The sequence below is a fragment of the Dromaius novaehollandiae genome, chromosome 15, assembly GCF_036370855.1.
Source record: "Dromaius novaehollandiae isolate bDroNov1 chromosome 15, bDroNov1.hap1, whole genome shotgun sequence".
Taxonomy (NCBI): Eukaryota; Metazoa; Chordata; class Aves; order Casuariiformes; family Dromaiidae; genus Dromaius; species Dromaius novaehollandiae.
In genome coordinates this window covers 12,616,114-12,634,414 of record NC_088112.1, presented here as the reverse complement: position 1 = coordinate 12,634,414, position 18,301 = coordinate 12,616,114, and the positions used below count along the sequence as shown (strand labels likewise).

The following is an 18,301-nucleotide window of genomic DNA, read 5'->3' as shown; positions in this document are numbered from 1 at the left end:
CTAACACGGCTGGCCACGCTCAGTGCTTCCCGCTGAGGTGCTGCAGCACAGACACAGGGGCCTCATAGCCTGCACCCACATAAGGAACCAACCGCCTGGCCACCACGTCGCAGAGCATCTTCCCACAGCACGGCCAGGTCCGAGCACCGGCCGGGCAACACACAGATGCACGTGAGGTGGACACCGTCCTTGAACCTCTTCTCACAGAGCCCTTGCATAATGAATCAAACGCAGCCACCACGAAGGCAGTAGGAGTCTAACTTTGACTAGAAATACAAAAAGAGCAGAGGAAAAAAAAATGATACGCAGACATATTTATTCCTTAGAGGTCTCCTACACAGAAGAAAGCCGGTGGCAGGTCTAAATACCACAAAATCCCATTACAGCTTTACAAAGTCCCAAATCCATGAGCAGGCTGAAGTTATCTGGAAAACCTGGTTAGCTTTTGGGCTTGCAAGAAGGAAGACTTCAGTAATCAGTGTGCAAAACTATTCATACCACAAGTTACATTGCTTTTCCTTTTCCCTCTGTTTTTACCAAAAGTCTGCATAGCAATCAGTCACCACAGATCAGAATAACCAAATATATTCACTTCCTTTAGCATAAACCACTTCACTGGCCCTTACATGAGTGGTTTATGCTATGTATCATACCTAAAGGCTCCACAAGTGGAGCTGCTTGTGAGATATGTACAGCAGGCGTTCGGATGGCAGAGCCCATGCTTACATATCTTGGCACACGTCTGCTTGCATGGTGAGGTGACCTGCGGAGGTGTAGAGTCAGCATTTTTTGTATTTCAGACCTCCTGTATCTCTTGGACTCAGACACGAAGGACAAAAGTAGACCTTTTTAGTTGGCATCCTCTTCCATCCTAACCCATAACGCCTTTCGTTTCAAATGGCAGATGAAAAATCAGACTGCCAACTGAAATGGCTGCTGAGTGACTTACAGGTACAGGAATGGCTGATGCTGCAGTAGCTTGATCTGCAGGCAGAAGCAAGACCTAATTCTATTGCTTTTAAGGGATTTCTATCTCTGGGGACCAGAGTTACAATTACTTTTTCATTTTTCCTCTTAAAATTGCAAGGCAAAATGAAAAAAGTGAGGAAGAAAAACAGTTTTACATGTTTGTGTATTAGCTATAACATCAATTGAGCTGAAGAGCAGAAGGAACAGGAATGGGACTAGACCATCATTTCAAGCTGAGCGTAGGAGCCTGGTCTAAGGTCAGAAAAGATAAGTTTTTGAAAGCTTCTGTTTAGTACAGCTTGTCTATGCTTATCTGAAGCAAATCTCTTTGGTAAGGAGAAGTAGGCACATTGCTTTAACACACTGCTATGCATGCACTCCAAGTTCCTGCAGTGTCTGAATTCCTGCACTGCTGGGTGGATCATAAATTACAGCACAGGCAGGAGAGTGCACTTTCAGCTCTTGGCGAAGACAAAAAAAGCTTCCCTCACTACTAACCACTACCATTACGGGAATGAGAGCACAGCAGCAGTAAGCTGGAAAATGTTGCTGTAAATCCCACCCAAGCAGTTGCCTGAGCCAGACTCTGAAGAACGGAGCAATTCTTCCCGCCCTCCCACTGTCCCGCACATTGGTAGCGGGATGTGTGGACATGGAGGGGAAAACAATAAAGTGGAATGACTGGGCACCATTTCCCTCGCTGCAGTACAAGTGCTCGTTGCAGACTTCCTCCAACACCAGGTACAAGGTAATTAAACGCAACCTGTAGCCAGGGTTCCTGTAAGCAGCAATATGAAGAAGCTCCAGCCTGAATGCAGCATGCTTCCTTTGTCCTCAGATGATGTGCATCACACAAATATGGAGGGATGCAGGCAAGAAAACCAGTCCTGTTCAGCAATATAGTAAGATAAAAGGATACTGGAAAGTAATGCAAAAAAGCCCTGATAAGCTATAATTGGAATTGGCTGAGAACTTTCCAGGAAAAAAAAAGGATTTCTGCCATTCTAGTCTAGTTCCCCAAATCTGAAAGATTTTGCAATAAACTCTTCATGTTCAGTGAACTTTTGAGTTGGTGGTCAGTATCCTAGCAGGCAACAGGAAAGTCTCCTTCTCACTCTCTAAGAAGTTGGAGAGCCCATCACACAGTTCCTGAGATGCTCCGCAGAGCGCCTCAGCTTCAGGCGGCTCTAAGCAGCAGCTGCTCTGGACATGGGGAGCCCACCAGTGGATGACAGTCTGCACAGAGCCATCGCTGGAGGCCAGAGCCCCGTCACAGTCCAACATCCCAAGAGCACTGAGCAAAAATGTTCCCTGCAGTCTGCAGCTGCTGTAGTTCCCAGAGACTTTGCTTTGAAGATAATACGTCAATGATTCTAACCCAAAATGTATTTTATGTATTTATACACATAAACATCTATAGACATAGTGGCTGGTAAGTGGCTCAAAGGAGATTATGGAAAACTTGGAATTGCTCCTACTTGAAACAAAACCAAGTCTGAACATACAGAAATGCCCCATGTACTAAAAATTCCACAATTTCAGTATTTCCAATGGAAGATGCTCAGTCCTACTCTGATAGAAAGCATGAACTATACAAGATAACTATACAAGTTACATGTAACAAACCCAATCAAATATTAAGTTTGAAGACAGAACTTCCATCTCAAGATGTCCCCAAACCACAAATCACTGAAGACTGGGAGAATACCTCAAAGGAAGCCTTGCTATACCTTTGCCCTGTTCTTACATTCTTCTTTAGGCATCTGCTATCAATGACTGTCAGGCAGAGGACACCAGCCAGCTGCATCTCTACCTGACCCAGTACAGTCAGTTTGCATCCTGGTGTCACACAGCTCAAGATGCAGCTTGGTCCTTGTGGCTAGTAATGACCATATTAGTGAATATTTTTAAGTTTATACTGGGCAAAAAGACGTATCTAGAAACTGAACAGCATATTTGCAAGCACGTATTGCTGTATAGTAGGAATTCACATGAGTATCAGTCTTGTCAAAAATTAAGCTTATCTAACTGCAACTGAAGAAATTAGTTGGGCATAGAAACAATTCATTATTTAAGGGGTTGGGTGACTTAGAAATAATTGAAACCATATCTCCTTGCCTAAATATTAAAGTTCTTTTATTTTTACTGCAGGTATGGCCACTAAGAAACCAAAACTCTGTCTGTGGTGTGTGTGTGTGTGCACACATGCAGACAATTACAACACACACTAAGTATGGGACAGAGATCCTAGAGCATGCTCTGAACACAGCAGAGATTAGTGGGTATAACTTCGAATTAAACCTTGGGCATGAGCCCCCATGCAGCTGAGTAAGCAACAACTGCTATGTTTTACTGAGCCTGACTGAGCCTTTTTTTTTTTTCTTTTTTCTTTTTTTTTTTTTTTTTTAAGCCAAAAACGAGTGCTTTAGGATAGCGTGGCTTTAAAGGATCCCATTACGCTCATCAGCTTCAGCCAAAAGGAAGGGTACTCAGCTACCGTGGCAGATGCTCCTGGCTCCTCACGACTCAAATCCTAAGTGCAATTGGCTTCTATGTTTTATAGGATTTGTTCCTCTGGCTCCTGCTGCATCAAGGAAGCTGTAGGATCAACAGGTCATCCTGCCAGCTCCATCTCTGGTAAAGATCTTACATCAATTTAGTGTAAAGGTGACACCACTGAACAGGAGAATAAAATGAGACTTTGAATTCCTCCTTCCAGAAAGCTAATGTTAAAAAATTGGTAGTGATGCAACTTTGGCACCTTTCCAACTGTAACACTTAGAGCATTGCCCACAACTGTGTCCCAGACATACTTTGTCATTCACAATAGCTGAGTAAAAAACATAAATAAAACAGAAGTCGCCAGCAATACTGACACTCAGCTGTTTTGAGGCTTTTCTCCTTCTCTGACAACAAAACAAATAGTGGAAGCAGCACTGCAAGTCAAGGGAAAACGTCTATGATTAGGAAATTTGGTGGAAGCCGGGATCTGATGGACTTACTCAGGAAATTTACTCAATTAAAGAATGCAAGGTAATAACAAAATGGAGAATATGTCACCTGATAGGAAAATAATCGAATGCTATGATATTGCTGAACACTAATGTTTGTACTGTCATTTAAGTGCAACCCAAGAGTGTCCAGGAAAAAGGAAGTGAGAGCAGTGGTTAACCATGCTCGCTTTATGAACTGTTCCCATCACAACACTATTAATGTTATGTTACGCGGTACAAAAGCATGATTAGTGCCATAGCAGATTACAAAATGCTAACACACTGCACATGTCTTGTTGCTGCTCCCTAAGAGTAAATAATTTCTGAAAATAAAACCCAAGAACAGTATTTCCAACAGTGGAAATATTTCCAATTTGAAATAAAATGTGCACCTCAAAGACAAGAACTTACATTAACAAAGGCTGCTTCTCAAGTCCAAAAGTATTAAGTTGCTAGGGGCTTGAACTGCCTAGCTACCATCACCGAGTTGTACTATAAACTATTATTACTACTACTACAGTCTAGTTAGACTATAAAACAAGCTCTGTTGGGCCCCCCATGCAGGAAAGTGCTTGCAGTCATAGATGCATACATCTGCCCTTGCTTTGCAGCTCTGGTGAGATTATTGTTTCTTCTGTCAGTTCAATTGAAAGTAATGATAAAATTATGGCAATGCCTATGTCCTTATCAACTAGGGATTTCAAAGAGACAGAAGCACATTCTTGGGGGGAAAAAAAGCGAGAGCTTCACTGATTTTCTGAATATAGGACAGAGTGAGGATCAAACAGCTTGCACTTAACTGGCCAGATCTTCAACATAATTGAAAAATGAAATAAACCCAGTTCTTCCAAAAACAGCTGACAGGTTCATATCAGAGGCAGCTGTGTGATACCACCTTTGTTGATATGATAATATCTAACTGGATTTTCTCTTACTCAACCTTAAAATGGCAACGTAACTAGAAAAGAATCACGTCACTCATCTTAGGATCACAGGTAAACTACAAGCCCGATTTTCATGATGACGATAGCATAGGATTTAGGATGGCTGAGCCCTTAACTCATTGATAGAGCTGCCCCAAGGGCAACAAAATTTGTCAATATATGTTACAATCTAGAAGAGATTATGCTAATGTGCAAAAATGCTATTTTTGGCTCCACTCCAAGGTAAACTTCCACATGGGTGAAGTAAGTGCTTAACATCACTGCTGCCCCAGTGCCCAGGCAGCGCTTCCCAGGTTTTGGCCTGCGCCGGGGTCAGCCTGCCCATGCAGCCGCAGCCTCCGGCGGTCAGGGCTCACGCGCAGATGTCCGCGAGCTTAGGCAGCTCTGCCTGCACGGCAGAGTGGTCGGGGATGGCCGGTGAACTAACCCCCACCAGAACCAGAGGACTACACAAGATCCAAGCAACCTGCCCTTTTCTTGCCTTTTTCTTCCTTTACTATTAAAAAAAACCAAAACAACTACCTTGAAACACAAACACAGAGATTCTTCTGGGACATATTTTCTATTCTGTAATTCAGCTTTATTCCAGGATGCGGAACACTTATTACTAGAAGGTTCAGTACCTTCGGATCTCTTTACCACAGCTGATACCATATAAGTGGATCGTATTACAGGATCAGGGCATTAAAGCATAAGCCTTTTGCAAACACACTGTACTTCTCTCTATATGAAACGTATTAGCTTGACCACTATTAACTTTAATCTCATTTGAACTCAATACACTTGTATTTTGCCACCCAAAACTGAGGAATGATTTCTGCATCTTCTTCAGACACACCTTCCCCTGTCTTTTGCCTTTTTTTTTTTCCCCCCTCCCCTTTTCTGTTCAGGGCACTCCATTTTGCATGCTGCAGATGAAATTTCTCAACAGCTCTGGCATCGGCCTCCCTCTGCTCTCACTGAAATCAGGGAGATTTATTACAGGCCTGCACTAAGACCGTTCATAAGAAAACACTGTCTTTGCTGTACTCCAAATATGTCACTCTTCAGAGATTTCTGTGTCTTGTTATTGCCATTTCTTTCCTGGTTTTTGTTGGAAAATGAATAAATAAATACATGCATATCTCCATCTACTGTTAAATGTCATTGCTAAGCAAACCTTTTGTCCCTGGCTAAGGTTACTTATCTCTGAAGTTATATAAATAACTAACTTTATTGTTTATCTCTGTGGAACATATTGGGATAAGCTGGTATGCCAAATGTTACAGAAAATAGAAGTATATTGGATTCTATGGCACACAAAGGACACACAACTGTCAGTCAGTTTTCAAACTGGAATCTGAGCAGAGTTTTCAATTATTAATTCAGATTATTGTTCTCAATGTTTCAATTTTAAAAAGTATACATAACACCAACCTCTGATGCACCTGCCAAGAGTCTAAGATGTGATTTTCCTTTGGTGTATTAAGCCTCATACAGTTATATTAGCAAAGCAATTGTTTTTAATCGTGTTTCAAACTCTGAAAAGTTTTGTTTGATAAATTAGTTGCATACAATATGCTGTCACTCCAAAAGTCCCACCCGTTGCTGTAGCTTTCTCTTGTTGCAACCAAGGGAAAGGTAAGAGTCAACCAAGTCCATAAACACCACACAAGGACGGCCTTATTCAGTGCACAGACCTGGTATTTCAGCCTGAAAAGGATATCAAATTCACTGACACTTGAAAAACACCAAACCTACTTCTGAAATGCAGCTTTTGAGGATGTGGATTGTAGAGTCAAAGGGGGATGGAAAAAAAAGCTCAACTGGAGCTGGCAAACCAGTATCAAAGCCCAGTAAACCCCTAGAGCTTTCAACTTCAGCAACTGGTATAAAAAGGACGGAGCAGGAAGGACACACAGGAGGGAGGTACAGAGTCTGGGCAAGTATCTGAGCGCAAGGCAAGCAGGAGCAGCCACTCAGGCAGGCTTCACGGGGCTGGAGCACCCGGGGAGCGCCCAAGAGCCAAGGCCGGAGCATCTTGGGGTCTCCAGGATGACAGCAGAGCTTTCTAGGGGAAGCGTCACAAGAATGAAGAAAGTTGATTTAAGATAAGAAGGACTATAAGGAAACAGGAGCAGCTGCAAGCTGCAGAACTGAGCAGTCGCCATCACCACATTTGCAATTGCACATCAGCACTCACTTCACGGCTTCTCCCCTTTCCAAGCGCACGCTATCCCAATCTACACTTTCTGGAACAGACTACCTAGTCTTGCATGTCAAGCTAAAGAAAAGCTTCAACAGCAGTGCTGAGGCAATCCAGATTCATGCAGAAGGCATCCCTGCCTCAGACTCCACGTGAGAAATAAATCTCCAGAATTAACTCATGTAAATACCTACTCTTGTCTGCTCTTGGAGACAGAAGACTAGGTTAGACGGACTTTTCTGACAAGCCTCCAAACAATCCAAAATACTCCCATTCACCCATAAAATAAGGCTTCATTTGGTAAAGGCCGCTTTCCTTGGCACACTGTAAATCCTAATGAATGGAGCAGAAATACAACACCCGGCAGACTGCATGGCTGAGCCGTCCCCAGCAGCAAGCAGCTGAACCACCTTCAATCTCATTAGGCTCTTAGTAGTCTCAGAGCAATCTTTTGATTCGTGCTGAAAACCAAAGCAGCCAAAAGTAGAGTGTCAAATGTAGGGAAGTTTAAAATAACCTTGTTATAAAATATGCTGAATTTCCTTCAGACACAGCTCAAGACTGCTGACTCCGTTTGAAGTCCATGATTAGTAGACTTCAGCCAGAAATATGTCACTAAATCCAGGTAGAGCCAGGCATGAGAAGAAAAGACTCATTAAGCCGCTGTTTGCAAAGAAACCATACAATTCACCTGAACCCCTATCTAAATTTAGACATGGCCAATGTATAATTATGAAATACAGAGGAAAAACTGTTCAGCCCAGTGCAACATTTGAGACTGAAATCTTCCCTGTCACCGATACGAGTTTTCCTCATTTACAGATGTGCATTTACACATACAGCTAACAGTGCTTACAAGCTAATTATCTGTGTCATCGGGTGGTTAGATTCCCAAACTCTCTTGTACCCACAGTTCACCACGCCAGCAAGTAACTGTTCAATCAAAAATCTCTTTGAAAATATGACCCATTAGCTAATAAGTGAGAGTGTTGAGTGAGCTTTGCCTTTTTTAAGGTCTTTCTAAAACCCAAAATAATAGCCCTGTCAAAACTGTACTGTAATTCTGCAGGTATTTAAGTCAATTAGCACAAATTCATCTCAAGGGTAAATTTTTTCAGCCCGTTCACCCTTAAACAATTGGATACCGCAAAAAAAAAGCCTACAGCTATCTATCCGCATAGCTCTGCAAACGTTTCGAACAACACTAAAAAAAAGTTCACTGACCTGAATTTATCTCTGGTATAACTTCACTGACTTCAGTGGGCTTTTGCCAGTGATAAATTTGCCCACTGGGTTCTGGAACAGAAAACAACTATGAAATCCCAGCTCGCCAAAATGTCAGTGAACAGGTTTGGATGTGGGCAAGCCTGCGCATCAGGAAACTCCTCTCATTACAAATCTGCAAACCTTTGGCAGTTTGCGAAATGCTGCTCTTCGAAACATTTTGAAGCGTTATAAATAGACTACTCAGCCCATGATAAATTACAAGCTGAGAAGCCTGCAAGATTAGAAATGTCTATGGCTTTGGGGGGTTTTCAGTAGGGACTCTCAGGCTTTGGTTGACGTAAGCCACGTTTTCAGACTTCAGGGTTGCACATGTGCATATATGCGTGTGTGCATGTGTGTACGTGCGAGTGTTTTAGAGTGCTTCTTCTGGATTCCTTCTGTTTTCATCCAAAAGCAGTATTTTAAAACACATAAATTGATACCAATTGATACCAAAGAAATGGTAATGGCCTGTGAAATTCCAGATGAAAACTAGAGAAAAACCCAAGTTCCTATCGTCTGATGTCGCGGAAAGCTGGGGTTTCCCACGCGGCCCCGAGCACTGGAGCAAGCCTCTTCGCCGTGGCTCGCAAGCAGCTCAAGAAACCTTGCTGGCTGCCCCCCCCCCCCCCCAAGCTTCCTGAGCCCACCTGAAGATATGGGTACATGCTCTGCTCTCCCATAATGGCTACTGAAAGGCCTGCGTTTTGCACTCTCTGCTTTACATTCAGATTAGAGTTACATGTTCCTATCAACACTTCTATTCTCCCCAAGAAAAAACATTGCAGCTTTGATGGCCGGCTAGGTTTGAAGCCTGACGCAGGAAGCTGGCGCATGCATATCACAGCAAGTGGGGAGCAGTAGGCAGCAGGAAAGAAAAAAAAGAAAAAAAAAAAAAGTATAATCAGATTCTCAGCTGGTGTAAACCAGCCTGGAGCTTTTGATGTTAACAACTAGAGGGCAATTTATATCTTTTCAGATCCATACCTCATTGTGTTTCTGCAATCAAACCAACAGAGAGATGTGACAACCATTATCCAGCAATAACCATTTTACAGTGACCATTACAATAACATGCAGGCGATTATCCCGGTGCCACAGATGGATGGGAAGTGTGCTCCCCCTTGCCTTTCTATTCCATTGTGAAAGGACAAAAAAAAAGTGGTTAAAATATATATTAGTGGTTCTTAATATAATATTACTTGATTGTATCTAGTGCAAAATATTTTCTTTCATGTATTTGTAATAAATCTGATCATGAAAAACAGATTTGTGTCTACAGTTTGTATCATTATAAACTCAACTCATTTGATGTGAAAAACCTACAGTTTAATTGCTTGATTTAGATTTGGCTGGTAAAATGCATACTGAAACATTACTCTTTTAATTATGTTAATTTATAACTGAAAAGCTAAATTTACAAAGGCAATAACATTAATTATTTACTTGCCCATTAAAGCTGAATATTTATTACCAAACTAATTGGATTCATAAGTCTGCCAAAAAATTAAAAACGAGTTTATGAACTGATTTATACAGGAACGACACTGCCGTATCTCTCAGAAGGTTGTGTATGTTTAATGGATTGTACTGATACACAAGAGCATTTCTTTCATTTATAGTCTGTTACATATAGTACTTTTTTAATGGGTTTTTTTTCCCTTGAAAAAGATGCCAGCTATGACATTGACCAAGCTCCTTTACTGTTCTGGTTCTAGAAAATACATACTCAATATCCCATATTCAGTGTGATGGACATGCACTGCTCTGTAATAATTTTTGAATACTGCATCTTGCCTGGTCATTTTAATGCTAACTGAATGTAGGACTACAGCAGGTTAAATCAAACCAAGCAGGAGGAAACACAGTAGCTCAGAATAACCCATCCCACAGCAAGAACAGCAGGGCTGGTAAGAGACAAGGACTCTCCATCCTCACTAATATTTTATTTTCATTTGCTATATGCAAGACAACAAATAAATGTAACACTTATTTATGCATGCATCCTCAAAATAATACAAGTTACTAATGGTTACAGAACAATTTGAGGGTTATAATAACATACGATATAATAACACTTATTCTGATTGCTGTCTGCAAGGATATCCTAGTTCCATTTGGCAACGTCTTGTAACTCTGGCACAAAGCAGACACCTTCTCTTTCTGCTTATGTTCCTTAAATATGTGACTTTCCCAGAGGGTAAGTGGATTACTAAAAAGCTGCGGTGACATGGCCATCAGCACGAAGCAGAGAGGACTGCTGTGAGCGTCACTTTTGCTCATGCTCCTGTGTAAGTCGTCTTTGACCGAGGCCTGTGAATAACCAGTCCACCTAGCGCAGACGATAAACTGAGTAAAAGAAGCAACCGCGAGACCACCCTTGCCGAGACAGTAACTAGCATGGCCAACAGTTATTTATGCAGGTGTCCTCAAAACAGAATAATGAGGTCTAAATTACAGCCTAAATCTCCAACAGTGGCGTGACTGTATTTCAGAGGAAGCACAGAAACTCCCAAGGAAGAGGTGCAACTGGCCAGTGGAGTTGGCATTACAGTCAGCCTAGGTGAGCGCGAATGAGACGAATCACAGCTTAAATCATCGCTGCCCTGCATTTTTTTCCTGCAACTCCCAACAGCGCAGTCAGAGAAACAGGCCACGGGAACGCTCTGTCATCTCACTGAAGAATCATCTGCCTTAAGCTACCGATGCCTTAAGATGACTGAGCAGCTGGATTCAGAGCATATGCTTGCCTTTTGATGATAAAACAGATCAAACAAACAAAAAAAAAACCTAACTGAAAATTTGGGGGTTCTTTGTCCAGGCATTCGCTTGCATCAAAATGACACAGACCTCAGCCAGGAGCAAGAGCTCATCCCACGCCTGCCTTGCTTTCCTGAAGTTGTGCAGGACATTGGTCCTTTCATCAGGTGAGCAGACGCACTGGCATCTCTCAACACCAAACTTTTCAGTATTAACATAACAGAGCTCTGCACAACACTGCATGGCGCAGCCACACTCGTCCAAGACGAGCCCCTGCACAGAACTGCTAAGAACTGGCAAGAGCCAGAAGAATTGCCCTAACAGCAAAATCCAACTTGTGATGCTGAATACTCACTTTTTTTTTTTTTTTTTTTTAATAGTTTAAATAAATGCCCAGAAAAATTACAAGGGGATGCAGCAGGTTACGTTAAACTGGATCAAAACTAGAGCTATTGCATATGCATGTCCAAAACAGCACGGCGGTTCACGGACAGGCTGGGCACGTGGGAGGAGAAGGGCAGCGGTGGCTAGCTGCCAGCACCACACAGTGTCACCCAGTGTGTCACCTCAGTCTCCGCATGGCCACTTGCGCAGAGCTTCTCTCTACCCTCCTGCGAGAGCATCTATTTCGCATCCTTTCTAAAAAAGCCTGATCCGAAGGCTGCTGTCGTCACTACAAGACTCCCCATTAACTTCTGAATGATTTAAAGCACCGTTGCAGAGCTTGTCCTACCTCCTATTTGCCTCACGGCTACAACAAACTCATGCATATTAAAGAGACATGGAAGCGACCATATCTCTTGCTCTGTGTCACCATATATCGAAAAGTTTGGCTTGGCTGGCGCAACCCACTTCTCCGTGGGCTTCTAGTGGTAGGCTGAACAGATTGGTGTGTGATCTACCCGGTGACATTTAGACAGATGCAACGACTCCCCTTTTAAAGCTTTGCATCAGGAATGTCTGGCTTGTCTAAATTACACCTGCAGCCTCTTCCTCATAATGAAGCAGAGGCCAGCGGAACAGCGGCAAAGAATTACTGCACAGAGGAGAGCAGGACATTTTTCAATTGGTGAAAATTTGAATTTTAGTCCACTTAAATGTAAATCTTGTAAGTAACAAAGTCTCAAAAATATTAATTACTTGGAAAGCTATTATGAGGTAAACTAATAGAGAACTTTAAACATTAGAGGCAAACATTAGAGAACTTATTTTGTTCTCTAATGTTTCACTGAAATTTCAATGTCATCTTTTATGAAAACTTTTTTTTTTTTTACTATGATGTAAGATATATTTCTTAAAAGTTATTTCAAACAAAAAAAAAAACCCAAGCCTTTTGTTTAAAAGGCTATAAAAGCAACTGATTTCAGCAAACACCAGAAGTCTTGTGTTGCTCTGTTTTGGTTTCAGAGCAGTGTTTGCTGAACTTGGCCTCTCCCTCGCTATCACTAAGGTATTACTGATGTGGCACTGATCGGTGCCAAAACATCAGACCGCTAAATTCAGATGAGGCCTGGCATGAAGCAGCAAACAGCACAAATAAGGAAGGAGTATGAGGCGGTGCTGGTAAACAAGGACAACACAGCATGACAGACAACCAACAGAAGAGAAGATGGCAAACAGAAGAGAATTGTCAAGCATGTGCTATTTTTAGCAACAATCAACCAAAATGCCTTAGACATCAATTTCAAGCCACTTAATCCTCTTAATGATGTGCTATGGCATTTGTTTATGATTAGCATTGCACTTTGTTTTCTATATAAGATTCCCCTTAGACACTTGCACTCAATGTTCTTTATAAATAGTTCTGTGAATACACTGAGTATTAGGTTAGAGTTTAGTTATCACAGCGCTAAATTATTCCAGCTGGGTCATTATTAACTCTCCTAATTTTACTATAATTCACTATCATCACAACAATGCAGCGCCCTACGGATACATTTATTACAGAGCATAAATTTGGTGCTCATGTAAGATGCCGAAACGCCGAGTCTGCAGTCTTTATGCAAAAGCCGGAAGAATGTTTAAAAAGAATTATCTTTAAGACAACTTTTTAAGGGTTTACTTCTAAATTCCCATCCTCCGCCCACCTATTGCATTTTTGTATTATGTTAGGTAAGTTCTCTGTATGTGATACTCCACTACAGTACAGGCTATTGCCCAAGGCAAAACTCTTTCATAGTAAATACACTGGGGAAAGGGATGGGAGAGAGAGCGAAGAGCATACTGCTTTACACAGCAATTTCCATTAAGAGAAAGCAATGCATTTATGCAAATAGAGATTTAAAAATATCTTCATGCATATCCCCTCCCCCTTTCATGAATTTATGCTGCAGCATGTCTTTTCCTAATGCAAGCATATGTTTAATTAGATCTCAATTCAGAAAAGCAATTCATTCAGGAAAGCATGTTTAACACCTGCTTAAAACCTGTTAGAGAAAAAGTAATGCAGATGCTTCAGTGTTTTCCTAAATCAGGACCATAACTGGACTGATGAGTGCAGAAATCCCTCCACCTCATGCATGCATGCACACAGGGTTTGAAATTTTGGTTCTGTTACCCAGGCAAGCCCCATACCTGTTTGCACATTTGGAGCCTGCTAATGAAAGACCATAACTGTCTCAAGCAGCTGCTCTGAAACAGTCTCAAATCGCTACTGTCCCCTCCAAATTCCCCAGGTTACCTCCCTTCTTCAGGAAAGTAACAGCATTTTCTGAGTAGGTAGTCTCTAATTCTACATTTCCAACACACATTTTCTAATTTCTTAGTGTAAAACTGCCCTCAGCTCAGGAACATTCACGTATACCATTTAACAAATACTTCCCTAAAGCACTATCCAAAATCTGAAGTTTTCTAACAGTGTTGTGCCTTACACTTGAAAGCAGAACACATGTACAGCCGGGTCCTCAGAAGAGCACGTTAACACTACATAACGCTATTCCACCTACACTGGGCACAGCCATTATGGCAAGATCTGCTGGGTTTTGCTGCTCTCCTCTAGGCTCGCCCACATCCTTCCCAAGAGCAGTGACACAGCAAGCCTCTCCCGCAGCAGCTCCCACGGTCGCCCATGGCCCTGGCACCACAGGGACCTCCACAGTGCTTTGCCAAAGCAGTGTTCCCTATCCAGCACTTCCTTATTTTGCGCCTGCGGGATTGGTTTCTCTTTTGAGAATGGCATTTTGCACTTGTGTCGGTTGAGTTTCATCTGGTCGATTCATTAAGATCATCTCCAGTTCCAACTGTCATCTGTAACATTGAAACCTCTTGAGATCTGGGGTCATCCACACCTGGAAAATGTACTTTCTGGTTCCTCATCCAAGCAACTAATGAAAAAGATTAAGACAGACCCTTCCCAGACCTCACAGCCCAAATGTCCATGGTTCTTTGCAGTTAAATATTAATAAACCACTCAAAAAAAAAAAAAATAGAAAAAGAAAAAAACATTAAATCAGCCGTGTAGCCACTGGCAGCTATTGGCCAGTGACTTCCTTGCTGTCTGGAAATGTGCATGTCTGCTAACGCTTCTATAGAGCCACAAATCAAAAAGTTTGAAAGCTGAAAGTTTGAGCTAAACTTTCTGTTGCTTATGAGAACATGGGGCTTAAGAGAGAATCAGATGCCCGGCTAAAGGCAACATGCTTCTGCTTTTCTATAGGTTTGTGGATTAGTCACCCAATCAAAGAAGGAAATTAGATTAGTTTGGGTTTAATAAAACACGTTGGATATCATTCTCTGACCACAGGCACCCACAGGTCTGTAATTTGTTCTGTTAACTTTGTGGGTATTTACCAACCTCTATTTCCCTTGTAACTTCCTTTACAAGGACAGGTACTATGTTTGCCTTCCCCTAGGCTTCTGATAATTGCCATCTTCACCATAACCTTCTGAGAGTAATTGTAAATACTTAAGACTTTGTGGGTACATTTGAGAAGGCCATGCTGACCCAAATATATCAAGCTTATCTAAATACTCCTTACCTTGCTCTTGCCTTTGCTCGTAACCCTTATTACAGTGAACAGTGTTATGGATCGGGCACAATTATTAACCTTTCTGTGAAGAGCAGTGCAGAATAATGGCATTTGGTATTTGTCTGCTCTGTCTAGTACATTATTTCCTTCCTTTTTATCACTAACAAACTTTTGCTTTCCTCTCATTTCTAGTGCTTTGGTAAGTCTTTCCATTTTATAGCCCTTTACAGCTGTAACTGCTTTTGCTTCTCTCTCTTTCTGATTCTAGCCCTATGTGTTTGCACAACTCTTTGGTGTTCCTAGCCATGCGTCTTGCTTACCCATTTTGCACTAGTGAAAAGCTCCTGCTGTAGCTGGGTTAGTTTCTTATGCCACTTTCTTGGTAACAGGCTGATGTTAGGTTTAGATATACAGACTTCAGAAGGGCCTTGGCTACAACGTTTGGATGCAGAGCAGCTCTGGAAGCCACAACACATCTCCTGCACACACTGCTCCACTGTAGAAGACCCATCCTGCTATGCCAGCATGTGCCCTCCCACAAAGCGATGCAGCTGTGTCGAACAGCGCGGGCAGAAGGGTTGAACAAAAAGCCTCTCCGTTTTTCACCTCTTACCTACGCCTCCCCGTACGCAGTATTAGAAGGGACGCAGCAGATTCAGAAGGCTGCTATCCACGTTGCCAGGCAATTACTCACTGTATGTGCAACCAAAGCATGGGGTGGACCCCACAGCCCTGGTGTCCCCTACAAACACAGCCAGGATGGCCTGCAACCTACCCCACACATCGCTTAGCTATACCGACTTCAGCAAACCTTAGGCTGAATCTCCAGAGCCAGGAAGAGTTTGGCAGGAGCTTACCAAATTCCCTATTCTTAGCTAAATGCATTTTCTTAAATGATCACTGCAATTTCCTTCACCAAAGATCTTCCAGTTCAACACATAGTCTAAAAATAACTGCATTCTCTTCTAGGACCAGTCACCAGCAACTTATTTCATGTTCAGCTGAACTGATTGAAATGCTATACATGTTGCATCATTTTATTGATTAGCAAAGCTTTAACTTTAAATTTTGAATGAAACTCTGAGGAATCATGTATAGGATATTTATTAAAAGAAGCTTGGGAAGCAGACTGTGTGCAGAAGTGAAAGATACATACATGTATATTTGTGTATATATATACACACGCACACACACACATGCATTAGTACACTACTGGCTGAAAGGTTTGCATGTACTCTGTTTGCCTTTTTACTTCTTTTCCAAGCAAGATATTGAAGAAATGGGTCACAAACTGGCAGGACTAATTATCTTCTAAGTCATCCTAGGATTTCACTAGCCACCACTGCCCTACACTTGAAGTAGCTTCCTACATTTGTGCAAAACACTATCCAGCAGGCATGGAGAACCTTGAATTCATCCCTGCAAAGTGCTGTGGATTCAGGAGGCAGAGAGAAGGGCACCGCACATGAAGGAGCTCACAGAGAGAGGCTGGCACCCTCCCGGGAGAGGGAGATGGGGGCACGCAGGGAAGGGAGCAAGCAGAAGGCTCCCTCCCTTACTGGGCAATTGCACAAAATCATCTGCCTCATTCCTACTCTTTGTGCAGCAGAGCCCCCAACTGCCCCGGCTTTACAGTGCTACTTTAATTAACAATAGTTTGTGCAAGGGCATCTTCCACATAAAAGTGGAGGGTTTTCCCCCTCCTGATACCTTACATCTCAGCTTAGGTTCAAAATAAGCTGAAAAGATCTATCTCCTTTTTTAATTCATTACCTTCTGCCCAAACCCAGGCTGCTCAGGCACTTCAAAGTCAAGCTGCATGAAGTATCCTGTACTTCTGACCTTTAACTGTGTCCTAAGCTACCTTCCTTTAGCCCACTGATAAGCATAACCCACTTTGCTCACTGAGACACGTACCCTTGTTTAAAAAGTTTCCCACAACCAAATCCAATCCAACTGCAACACCCTCCACCTACTTCATCACAGTTTCTGAGGCTTTACTCTTGAATATTCTAGTAGCATCATTTTTCCCTCAATACCTTTTGGATTTTATACACCTTGGTCATGACCCCTCTTAATCTCTTCCATTCTAATGGATATAAACATAATTTTCTTAACCTCTCCTCATAGTTTATAACCCCTGAGGCCCTTTATCATCCTTGTTAAGGCTGTATCTATAATTAGGGTGTCTAGATAGATCAAAAGGAACGAACAAGAAAGTGCCTACTTAATACAAATTGTTACATGAATAACCCCCTCACCCCCAGCCCCTTCCCATTCTGCAGAGAGCAACGGGGTGAGCCTGCGCGCTCGGTGTCAGAGTGCAGGTCTGTGATTTCTGCACAGCAAGCGATGCAGCCAGGCAGGCCTTTGAGGCTGCAGGGTGCATCGGGCCTCGCAAGTTCATACTGCAACACTCATCTTGGTGATATTTGTGCTCTATCATTACACACATACAGACACACACATTTATATTCTCCGCAGATAACTGAGAATTCACACCTGCCCATATTATATACCAAACAAACTGCCCTCCATCTGTCCATACACAAGCACACGTACAAACTCATACACAAACGAATGGCTGATTGCTCCATGCTCCAAACACACAGGGATATATGTACACATATGGACGTGTTTAGCACTTCTGCTACCAGGGAAAAAGACCATAGACACTTTTTATTACAGAAATACAGATGAAGATAACACACTGACTTGCCTTCAGTACTTGCTATGGCTGACATTCATTAGTTGCACTGATTCTCGACTCCTGCACTGATAAGCAGAGTAGGAGCCTCCAAGGGATGAATGAGAAGTCACACATGCCCAGGGCACAGAAGATAAACATGTTATAGGGGATATCTCTCTGCCTTTCTGGATTATGCTATATGATTATTTAGAATTTGGAACCTGCCATAGCAGATGAGACCAGAGCTCTGTTTAGACCAGAAACCTGCTTCCGACAGTAGAAAAACATAGATGCTGCAGGGAAGGGTTTGAGAAACCCTTTCAAGCAGCTATAGAACAACTAAATCACTTAGGCTTATTTTCCTCCTGATCTTCATTAACCAGAGAGCTAATGTCATGAAGTAGAAGAATTTCTCTACCTCTCTCAAGCATCTCTTAATTCTTTCCATGGTGATGTTGCATGGTCTCATTGCTGTGAAATGAAGTCCAACTCTTTGGACTTCAACTCTTGAGCTTTTATCTTCAGCA

General features: G+C 42.3%; 1 protein-coding gene across 5 annotated transcripts in view; it reads right to left on the bottom strand.

Annotated features, from left to right (window-relative positions):
• Positions 1 to 18,301, bottom strand: part of SGCD (sarcoglycan delta) — a 371,727-nt gene that overhangs the window by 231,939 nt on the left and 121,487 nt on the right. The gene's annotated exons all lie outside the window — the stretch shown is intronic.